The sequence below is a fragment of the Triticum aestivum genome, chromosome 2A (assembly GCF_018294505.1).
Source record: "Triticum aestivum cultivar Chinese Spring chromosome 2A, IWGSC CS RefSeq v2.1, whole genome shotgun sequence".
Classification (NCBI taxonomy): Eukaryota; Viridiplantae; Streptophyta; class Magnoliopsida; order Poales; family Poaceae; genus Triticum; species Triticum aestivum.
Window position 1 is genome coordinate 44,924,676 of NC_057797.1, and position 10,330 is coordinate 44,935,005.

The following is a 10,330-nucleotide window of genomic DNA, read 5'->3' on the forward strand; positions in this document are numbered from 1 at the left end:
AACTCGTGCTCACCGACTTTACAATCCCCTACCACTGATATACCCTTATGGATAACTACCTACAATTGTCATTCATACCTTCATTCTCAGTTGCTCTTGTTATTACAAGATGCCCTAAATTGCTCTCCGTTGTTCCGAAAATCCTTTGAGCTTACTGCCTTACAGATCTTGCCGCATGAATACCCCTACAGATAATTCCTCGCACTTATCGAGTATCCGTCCATTCCTAGTTGATTCATGCAATTCACAACAGTCTTCGGAATACTATTCGATCCTTCAAAATTCCTCAGTAGCTTATTGCTCTGCAATACTTGTCTGCTTGCATTATGGATGCTTTCCATATGTCTGGCAATATTCGTTAGTATCCTTAGACCCCGTCATTTTGATCCTATTGATTCAACATGAGTGCGAATGCACGCAATCGTCAGTTGATCCTTTTAAATTATCCTTCTGGCTCAGGCGTCATTTTGAACATGAGCTTGTTCTCGACCAATCTAATTGCCGTCAATTGTACCCTTAGGTCTATTGAATTTATCCATCCTTGATCAGAGCGTTTGCTTCTGATCCTTTGATTTGGAAATCATATTTCCTTTGCAATTGAGCTTTGATGTAGTCAGTTGTTTCTATCATCTGATCTCCTTGCATGATTTCTTCTTCTGGTTGAGTACCGATGCTCACATCAGATCCCTTATGGACCACCATATCCTTTGTTGAATTTTATCCGACAACGTCCTTCATATTCAATAAGCTTGTGAGCCTTTCCTCGGATACATAATGCCTTTGGTAAATTGTATCCCCTGCCTTCTCAAGCATGCTCTACTATCGAGTTTGTGTTATTTATTCTTGAAATTTGTGGTGTATACTCCTAGATGCCCCGATGGGTTGAACCTATGCTTTCCCTAATCCGTGTGAACCCAAAAGATTTCACGGGTCATACTTATCTGGTATTGCACCAGGTAAAAACTTTCAACAACTAATGTCATTTTCGAAATAAGAGAGGTGAATGAAAGTTTATGCGTTGAACAAGTGGGAGTCGACCTTGAACCCTGTGTTCATGCCCATGGACACGATGTATGCCTTAACATGGAAGCTTCTCTTAAAATAATTATCCCCTTGTTATAAGTTCATCTTGTATCTGTGGACGTGGTTCCGACCATGTTTCTCCTTGATTCCATTTCTCGTGCAAGTTTGAGCACTTGTTTTCTGTAGAGCAATACCCTAGTCCAAACTCTACTTTGATCTGTCGAGTATTACCCCCCGGTATCTCGAGATTATCATGGAACTGCATAAATTATTATGAGTTCTTCATGAAGTGCTACATTCTCACTGATTCCAATTTTTTCATGGACTCTTAGTTATTAAACACTCAAAGACACCGATAACTGACTCGAGTCCGCACCACGATTAAACAACTCTTGGTAACCTTCATTACTTACGAGTTTGTACTCGATCACGTCATTCCTAGCCTGATTGGCTATATCATTATCGTGCTAAATTTTAATTGTGCTACTGGGTCCTTCTTCCCGAAGCATAAATTTCGATGGTGAGCTAATCTTACAATCGATCTTCCTCGTCATATCGTTTGTCCTTGAACAGCAAGCTTGGTTTCGAGTTTGTGACATACCCATGGTTCCAATAACCTTTCGCTTCATCATTCGTCTGACTGATGTCATCACCGATCGATTACATCTTCATGAAATCTCTCGACAATTGTGTCGTGATCATCATCAACATTCTGAGCTCTTATAGGAAATCAATCGAATCCTGATGAGAAATACCATCCTTGCCCCTCGATGATTTGTGTTATCATCGACAACATTCTTGCCTTCCCCCAACACAAACTTGTTCGTGTTTTGTGCATACCTTGAGATCCTTGCTATCCAGCATTTGTTCTCCTTTACCTTGGAGTATTACCATCTTTTTATGTCAAGAATGTCGTGGGAATTTCACCACCTCTTAAGAATTCTTGATACAGGTGATACTTCTTGCCATATCCGTTCCTCCCTTGGTCCCCGTGTTGTTCTAATCGGAGAACCGACAATTGAACTATTATGCGTGACTTCAAAACTTTTAGCAACCCTATTGCTTTGAAGTTAATGGTCGATAATTCATTCTTAGACCATTGGTTATCGAATCACCATTCTAATATTGATCTTGCTACCTAAGCCCATAATTCCGGTGCACCTTTCACCCACTGGTTAATTGCGTATGTTTTCCTCAGGCATACATCATGATATCATTTGATCTGACAAATGTTATCTCCTTGATCACATGATTGTGGAAATCCATCTTTTTGGAAATCTCGAGGAATTGTCGCTGAGACCATCAGCCACCCCCTCACCCTCTCCTTGGTTTACTGATGAACTCTTGTTTCTGAACTTGCATCCATAGTTCAATTCTGGAGAATCTTAACATATCATCTCGACAATTTGTGTTACACCTTTTCTTCTTAGGCATCCTGTGTCTGAGGTATCATGACCCCAATCAGATCTGAATCTCGGTCAGATATGATGGTTGGAACATATTTTCAAGAGTTATAACATTGATCCTCATATGACCCGGTAAGGTGATGTCATGCACACCTGACCGGAGGACCAAGTGTTATAGTTTCCTTTTCAGCAAGGTTATCCATTCTTTAATGAGGAAATTGTAAGACTTATTCTATAAGTTGTTCCTGATGGATCCTGTTGTTTCCAAAGTCTGATCTTCACCTATAGACCATGTCAATGCTATCTCGAAGCATGTCGGTGGTGCTCCGATTTTCAACAAGAACATTTGAAGCCCAATGCTAAATGTTACTTGCTCAATTACCCAAACACCGTTGCATCGGTAATGTCATGAAATTTCTCTCCCCTTTCCTAAGGAGTTTTCTACATTATATCCTGCCAAGGATATCATGCTCTGCTTGTCCTTGGGAAGGATATACCCCTGATATATGTGTTTAAACACATTTCCTTTCCATTATTTGGTTTAACCTTTCTTGTGATCTATATGATCTAAGCAGTAATATTCTCCTGCTTATGTATATACCTCGGTGTACAATTCTGTCAGCAAGACATTGTTACTATTGTTGATGACATTCCGGTAGCCACCAATGGACGAGAACCTTGCCTATTGGCCCGCCTCATTCAACGAGCAGGAAAATGGTTCTCTTCATCCCTCGCCCTTGGTATCGATGTTGTTGCTGACATAACTGACATGCTACCCTCTGACACGCCTTGCTATCGTGGCCATGCAAGATGTCGGCCCCCTTCCTACTTTCAACCACATGGTGGGCCCATAACCCACAGTTCCATAGGATCAAAACCTGACTCTCCTGTACACCCCCTGTTCCCAAAGTTATTCCTCCCGCGTGGACTCGTATGTAATTCATGAGCCACCTTTCGATGAGATCATCAATTCTGGCATCGAACACAATAATTATTCCGTCGCTTGAAACCCCTTTCACCTTCTGACTAGGCATTGAACGATTGCCTGGCTGCTTGAAACTTCTTATTGTACCTTCGAACTTTACTCTCGATGTGATTTATTTGTTCAACTCGAGAGGTACTCATATGCTCATTCATGGGTTAATCCCAGATTATTACCCTTATAGCATTCTGTCGTTGCAGATCTGCCCCGTTACCTATTCGTAAGTATGATGAAGATCCCGAAGAAAGGATGTCGACTTCATCATGATGACCCGAAGCAGAGAACTGAGGACATCAATGTATTGGATCAGTCTCTTCGAGAAGAGCAAGCCAGAATGAGAAGACCCGCTAGATTCGTTACCAAACCTTCCCCCCTTTCACTACCTCTTAAATCTCGGGACGAGATTTCTTGTAGTGGAGGAGAATTGTGATGCCCGGATAATCAAGCTACAGTAAACCTCTGCTAGTGATGCCACGTCACCTCGATTACTATTGCTAATCTCGCGTTAGTTCGAAACCGATTCAAAGTCAAATCTGAAATAAGGGCAGACGTCAAAAAAATTCAAATATTTTAAAACAAAATGTTCGGGTTGTGCCAGTTAATGCATAGATGATTATGATGTAGAATCCACATTTTTTTATATAATGAATAAATGCACTAAAAAGATTTAAATGGTAGCAAAAATATTATTTCAATGCCTTGGTATTTTATAAAACACTAAACTATTTTATTTTGGGTTAAAACCTTTTGTGGCTGAGGGTTATTTCGAAACATTATTTTAGGAGCTATAGTCATATTTTGCTAAGTAAAAATAATGTGTAATTAAAATTAAAATAGAAAAGAAAAATACTAAAAGAGGACAAAAGTAAACAAAGAGAACCCCCCCCCTCCCCTGGGGCCATTTGGCCCATCTGGCCGACAGCCAGCCAGCCCACCCCGCGCCTGGCCTGTTTGGCCCCCCACCTCGCTACTAACCCTAACCCGTCTCGACCCGATCCCCATCTCTCCCTCATTCCCATCTCGCGCCGCCAGCGGCGAGCGAGAGCGCTCCCGCTCGACCCGCAGCTCCTCCCGCCGGCCACGCCCTGCTCCTCCCCTGAGCTCGCCTCTCCATCCCCTCCTCCCACCTCCGTCGCCACTCCCGCGCCAGAACCCTCCCCCACCGACGCCTCGCCAAGCCCGACGCCTCCCGTCGTCATCACCGGCGCCAGGCGCCGCCTCGCGTGCGCTGCCCCGCCGCTGAGCTCCGTCGCTGGATCCGCACCAGCTCGCCGCCCGTCCCCATCCTCCTCCTCGTTGGATGCCATCGAGCCACGCCGCCCCTTCCCTGCATCGAACGTGAGCACCGCCCCGTGCTCCCTCTCCCCCCGTGCTGAACTCGTCTCGCTCACCAACCGCACCATCCCCGCGCCCAGGCGCTCGCCCTCGCGTGCCCCGTCGCGGCCAGCCCCCGGTGAGCTCGCACTCACCCGCGCTCCGGGTTCTCTGGCCGCGCCTTCTTCTGCTACTGCTGCCCACCACTATGTTCGGCGCCTCCCCTGGCCGCGCTCCACCGCACGCCACGACGCCCCGACGCCTCCCGTGCGCTTATGCCATGGCCACGCCTTGGCCGCCCCCTGCCGCCGCTCTCCCTCCGCCGTGCAGCCCTGCTGCTGCTGCTGCTCCGCTGCGGGCGCCGTTCACCGCGCGTGCCCGCCCCCTCGCCGTGCTACTCCGGCACCCCGCCATGGCCGGCGGCTCCCTGGTAACCTGGGCGTGCGCCCAAATGGGCTAGCGCCCGTAGCGCCGAGCGCCCCCGCTTGTTCGGGTGACGCCCGTAACCCGCACACCCGCAAAGGCCCCTGGGGCCTATGACAAGTGGGCCCCTGCCCAGAACGTTTTAGTTTAAAAAATAAATAAACAAACAAATAATTATTAATTTAATTAATTAATTAGTTAAAGAATTAATTAACTTAATTAATCCTGATTAGATTAGCCAAATTAATTAATTAACCTGACTAATCTGTTATTTAAACTAATTAAATTGATTAATTAGTTATCAGAGTATGACAGCGGGACCCACACGTTAGGTTGACCAGTCAACCACTGTTGACTGCTGACGTCAGCATGACATCATGCTGATGTCATAAATCCATTTTCGAATTAAATTAAAAAATTAATGAAATTCCAGAAATTAATAAAATCTTTAGAAAATCATATCTTTTAATCCGTAACTCGGATTAAATTATTTTCAACATGAAAGTTGCTCAGAACAACGAGACGAATCCGGACACACTGCCTGTTCGTCCGCCACACATACCTAACCTATCGAACTTTTAACTTTGCCACTCCGGTCCAACTATCCGAAAACGCGAAATTTCCCCCTTCGTCGGTATCACCTCCTACCGCGTTAGGGCATACCTAGCACCGCGTATTGCCTCGTTATGCTTTGTGATGCTTTGATTGCTCTATTATTTATTGTGTTCCCCCTCCGTTACTTCTTTCCGGTAGACCCCGAGACTGCTGCCGATACCCCCGAGATCGACTACATCGACGACCACCCCTCCTTCTTGCCAGAGCAACCAGGCAAGCCCCCCCCTTGATCACCAGATATCGCCTACTCTCCTCTATACTGCTTGCATTAGAGTAGTGTAGCATGTTACTGCTTTCAGTTAATCCTATACTGCTGCATAGCCTGTCCTTGCTACTACTATTGTTACCTTTACCTGCAATCCTACATGCTTAGTATAGGATGCTAGTGTTCCATCAGTGGCCCTACACTCTTGTCTGTCTGCCATGCTATACTACTGGGCCGTGATCACTTCGGGAGGTGGTCACGGGCATATACTATATACTTTACACTGTTACATTACCTGTGATACTGTTCGGAGATGGGGGCTGAAGGGGCAGGTGGTTCCACCCAGGTAGTGGTGGGCTTGGGTTCCTGACGGCCCCCGACTGTTACTTTGTGGCGGAGCGACAGGGCAGGTTGAGACCACCTAGGAGAGAGGTGGCCTGGCCCTGGTCGGCGTTCGCGGATACTTAACACGCTTAATGAGATCTGGGTATTTGATCTGAGTCTGGCCATTTGGTTTATACGCACTAACCATCTACGTGGGAGTAGTTATGGGTATCCCGGCGTCGTGGTATCAGTCGAAGCCTTCGTGACGTCAGCGACTCAGCGGCGCGCGCCGGATTGGAACGTAAGCCTGCTCTTGTATTAAGGGGGCTAGTTCTGCTTCCGGCCGCGTATGCAACGTGCAGGTGTGCTATGGGCGATGGGCCCAGACCCCTGTGCGCTTAGGTTTAGACCGGCGTGCTGATCGCTCTGTTGTGCCTAGGTGGGGCTACGACGTGTTGATCTTCCGCGGCCGGGCATGACCCCGAAAAGTGTGTCCGGCCAAATGGGATCAAGCGTGTTGGGTTATGTGGTGCACCCCTGCAGGGAAGTTAATCTATTCGAATAGCCGTGTCCCTCAATAAAAGGACGACCCGGAGTTGTACCTTGACCTTATGACAACTAGAACCGGATACTTAATAAAACACACCCTTCCAAGTGCCAGATACAACCCGGTGGTCGCTCTCTAACAGGGCGACGAGGAGGGGATCGCCGGGTAGGATTATGTTATACGATGCTACTTGGAGGTCTTCAGTCTACTCTCTTCTATATGCTGCAAGACAGAGGCTGCCAGAAGCGTAGCCTTCGACAGGATTAGCTATCCCCCTCTTATTCTGGCATTCTGCAGTTCAGTCTACTGATATGGCCCTTTACACATATATCCATGCATATGTAGTGTAGCTCCTTGCTTGCGAGTACTTTGGATGAGTACTCACGGTTGCCTTGTTCCCCCTTTTCCCCATATCTCTACCCGATTGCTGCGACCAGATGATGGAGCCCAGGAGCCAGACGCCACCGTCGATGACGACTACTACCCCGGAGGTGCCTACTACTACGTGCTGCCTGCTGACGACGATCAGGAGTAGTCTAGGAGGATCCCAGGCAGGAGGCCTGCGCCTCTTTCGATTGTATCCCAGTTTGTGCTAGCCATCTTATGGCAACTTGTTTAACTTTTGTCTGTACTCAGATATTGTTGCTTCCGCTGACTCGTCTATGATCGAGCACTTGTATTCGAGCCCTCGAGGCCCCTGGCTTGTATTATGATGCTTGTATGACTTATTTATGTTTTAGAGTTGTGTTGTGGTATCTTTCCGTGAGTCCCTGATCTTGATCGTACACATTTGCGTGCATGATTAGTGTACGATTGAATCGGGGGCGTCACACGCGTGCCCTGACGGGCTCCCTCCCGTGCGTGTGGGGTTTCGGGTCCTCAAAAACACCCGTCGGATTGCCTGTGTACCGCGCTTCCAGCCGGGTCTCCTTCGACGTGAGCTGCGGTGCATCACCCCCGGCGTCGAGGGTACACGGTGAAGTGTTCGTGTGTGAACACAGTGTACGCCATCATAGAACTCGCCCAAGGTGGGGCGCCACCTACAACATCACCGACACAAGCACGCCCAAGGCGGGGTGTCATCTACACCACTGCCAAGGTGGAGCACCGCCTATAACACAGAGCCCGTCCGAGTATAGGGTGTTGTCTACATTGCCGCCAACACGGCCCATCGCTGGCGTCGTCTACCTTGCTACCAGCATAGTCCAGCATCGGGTGTCGTCCACACCTACTATCGGCTCGACAAGGTCGTTGGCTCCAGCGACACACTTGTTGAGTGGGAGAGAACGCCAAGTCCACTCCAACATCCACACCGACGCACATGATCAACAACGTCTTCATACTGTGCTCCACTGACACGTCTTTCTCCGATGAAGCAAACTACCCCTTGCGGAGCCGACAAGGCAAAATCAAGTAATCTAGTCTGACACCGGCAATGTGGACACCGCTAGGACGGGCACCGACGATGCGAAGGACTCCCACCTCATCCTCGTATATCAACAAGAGGGTTATAGCAAAGCAAAGCCGGAGCAATGGCGTACCAATCTCCATTTCCACTTCATCACTACATCACCACCACATGCTCTAGAAATGATCTCTATACACCAACCTCACGTGAGAAGGCGAGACCTAAAGAGGACGGCCATTGCAGCGGCTTAATCGGAGGTGGCTCGTGAGGCTGACTTGCGGACGTAATTAATCGGGAGCTTTCCGAGGCCCCGCAAACCAGAACCTCGCATCGCAGAAGTCATTTGGCCATGCTAGCAGGCCATGAAGCACCTTTAATAGGGATTTTATAATTTTGTTTCTCGACACGAGATCAATAAAATGCATGTGTCCCTATATATTTCTTTGTATAATTAGTACACTGGCATGCCTGCATTTTTTTCGTGTGCCGCTTGATGCAGCTCGGTAAAGAATGGCGCGTGACATACCGACGTGGACACGTGTCGGCCTCTTGGGCCTAGGTCTTTGCTGAGTTTTATGCCTACAATCTCAGCGAGGTCGTTGGGACATGTGGCGTCCTCGGGTCCGTTTATCTTCGCCGGGTTCTGCTGGCTGGATCTCGGCAAGCCCATATGCCACATGGCAAGCGTCGTCTTCGTCTGGCCCATCAAGTGCCTTTTTTTCTGCCAAGCACCCTGTTTAGATCTCGGCAATGTATTTGCCTGAGTGCCTGACAGCTGATACTTAGCAACATGGCCTTTGCATGAAGAGTACGGACGAGTACCCTTAGCCGAGAGCTGAACTCGGTAAAATGTCCGCCGAGTTCATATGGGCTTTTGCCGAGTTTTCCGGGCACATGGAAAAACTAGAAATTGAAATAGCGGAGCATGCCTCCGCCCATCCAACACACACGCCTTTCCCGCTTCGCTAATTCTTTGGCTTTTTTTTGTTCATGTTCAATAGATTTGCCGAGTGCATCTAAAAAACTCGGCAAACCCAGTGACACATTTCACCTGCGCCATTCGGCCCATTCCGTTCATGCCATTGTTTTGTCGAATCTTTGTTTTTTACATCACTCGGCAAATGTGTTTGTCGAGTGCACATGAGCAAGAACTCCGCAAACTAAGGCCCTGTTCGGTACCGCTCCGCTTCACAACTCCGGGGGCGGAGTTGAAGGAGCTGCAGTTCAAAACGGTGGAGTTGCAGTTTCCCCGCTTCGCAGATTTTGGGAGCGGGCGATTACCGAATAGGGCCTAAGCTTTGGCGGCAGGAGTCGCGAGTTTGATGCATCCCATTTGATATCTTCGTATCCGAGAATCCACAAATTCGACCCCGCATTTTTGGCAAAATCTTTCGTCTTCGTTTTCAGCTCCGCTCGCTCAAGAATTGGCACAAGCGCAAATCCCGCTTTTTATGGGTCCAAAGATTCTTTCGCAAAACAATCCATCTTTTTCTGATTTATCGGTTTTATAATGAAAAGTAGAGGGCCTTGTGACTTTGCTAACGACTTCTCCATTAGGTAGGTTTTTTATTTGCCGAGGGTTTTGTTTTCGTCCACCATTTGCCGTGTTGTTTTTATCCGTCCCAAAGTCCGATCGTCTTCTCTGCAAGAATCCTTTGTCACACCCGATGTGATACCGACAAGAAACGCAGCATGTAAGGATCCGAGTACCGATTGGTTTACAACGGTTTCTTAATACCTAACCACATCGCACGCAGTATGTATTTGTAAAGGTCCAAGTACAATGATTCGTTTACGACGGACTGTTCCTAAACCCTAATACATTACTGGCCGGTTGGGAAAGAAAACAATGCCATCAGCGTGCGACGGCGAGGACGACGTAGACCTGATCAGCAACCTCGGCGATGACCTGCTCCTCGGCATCTTCGGCCTCCTGCCCGATGCACGCGACTTCGCTGGATTGGCCGCACTCTCCAGACGGTGGCGCGACCTCTCGATGCGCTCCCCGAATCTACAGCTCTGCCCCGTGTGCTTCACCGGCACCGACGATGACGACGAGACTTACAAGCGGTTCAGAGCCTTC